This window comes from Tupaia chinensis, unplaced genomic scaffold (assembly GCF_000334495.1).
Source record: "Tupaia chinensis unplaced genomic scaffold, TupChi_1.0 Scaffold147773_1, whole genome shotgun sequence".
Taxonomy (NCBI): domain Eukaryota; kingdom Metazoa; phylum Chordata; class Mammalia; order Scandentia; family Tupaiidae; genus Tupaia; species Tupaia belangeri.
In genome coordinates this window covers 562,772-564,712 of record NW_006207624.1, presented here as the reverse complement: position 1 = coordinate 564,712, position 1,941 = coordinate 562,772, and positions in this window count along the sequence as shown.

Below are 1,941 nucleotides of genomic sequence, written 5' to 3'. Positions count from 1 at the left end.
TTTTTTCCTATAAGGCGCGTGCACTCGCCAGACAGACAGAGAGAGACAGAGAAATAGAAAGTGAGAAATCACCCCCCAGGAGGGATAACCACACCACAATCCCTTCTCCTCTCGGGATCTTGGGCATGAACACACATGCGCCTGGCGTGAGTTTAAGCCACCGGGTCCGGGACTCGAACCGTGGTCGACTACGTGGGATTCCAGCGACATAGCCATTATGCTAACTGCTGGTCCCAGTATTTCCAATTTCTGATACAAGGCAATAGATATTATTGAACTTATGCATATAACCATTCTGCCACAAAATAAGAATACTCACATATATTTTCCAATTCCAGAGGGGTAAGGAAGGAAGAAAAGTTATGCTTCAATTAAAAAAAAAAAAACAATAATAACAAATTTCCAGTATTGCATCCTTCATCTCTAACAGTTCCATTTGATACTTTTTTATGATGTATATTTCTTCTTTCAAATTGTGAAAGGACTTCCTCACCTCCTCCTGGAACTCATTGTCTCTTTTCTCTTACATCTTCTAGAGTTCATTGTCTCTCTTCTCTTATATCTCCATTAGTTTTGTCATTAGAAATATTCTGAATTCTTTATCTGACATTTCCACAAATTCCATTGTACTCTCTATAGATAATGACGGTTTGTTCTTTTCCTTTGGGGAAGAGATATTTTCTTGGTTTCTCATATTTCTTGTGCCTCTGTGGTGATTTCTGACCATCTGGTAAATTATATGTTTCTTCCCAATTTCTTGGAGTTAAATCTGAGCATGCCATGGCATGTGGAAGGAGGTGATCTGCAATCTCTCTGCAGTTCCATTTCCCTGATGCTCACCAAGCAACCTGCACTTTTGTCATTGGAACTGGTTATTACAGCGCCCTCCTGTTTTCTAGAAAAGAGGTGCACCTGGGCTTATCTGCAGAATTTCAACTGAGAGTTCAGAGACATGTGAGAGGAGATCAGGAGGATTCTCTCTGCAGCTCCATCCTTCTCCCTGCTGCTTACTCTGCAGTCTATGCAGATATTTAGCTACTGTGCACCTAGACCTGTTTAAACACTAAATGTGTAGGAATTGTCTACCTTTCTGGGTCTGGATGGAAACCTTGGAGCAGAAAATCTTCAGCTGTCTTAGTCTCTAAAAGATACAGGACACAGGTTGGATTAGATGGCTTCTGAAAAGGAGTGAAGGTTTTTCTTCTCATTTGAAAAATAATTTTGCCAGGTACAGTATTCTTTGCTGAGCTGAGACCATGCAATTAACACAAGCTGAGTATGAAAGAACTGCCCCTCATGCCTAGAGCAAGGACTCGGCTGAGGAGAACTGTTTGCAAGGTCAACAGTTTTACAAGCTCTGGACCTCACCTCTATTGTGTTACTGTACTGGCCTGCACTCAGTTTCTCTGCCATGGGCCTTATTGCCATACCCCGGTACCCCATAAAGGCACCCTCAGCCTTACTATAACTTTTACAATAATCCTGAAAGAATGTGGATCCACTAAGGTGGCAGCTGTGTAGGGCGGCAGCTGCGAACAGGAGTTACTCCCATTAGACTCATCCCACCTTCCTGGAAAATGTCAATAAAGAATGCTACAGTGAAGGTACTTAATGAGAATAGGACAGTGTGGAATGGGGGAAGTGAAGAGAAGAGGATAGAGAAAGATAGCAAGTGAACAATAGAGAGGCAGGATGTTAGGGAGAAACAGATATGGCTTATTAACTGTTGATGACATGTATAGTATTCTCAACTGGATTGGTCTGAGAAGTATTTCATGATGGGCAAATAATTTTTACAAACAAAATGAGAAATAGCGATTGACTGTTTTAAAAAATAATTAGAATAATAATAATAATAATTGGGAAAATCATAGAAAAGATATTGAATGTTGAAGCAGGGAGATTAATGTCTCTGTACTGACTGACATGCATGGCATTCCC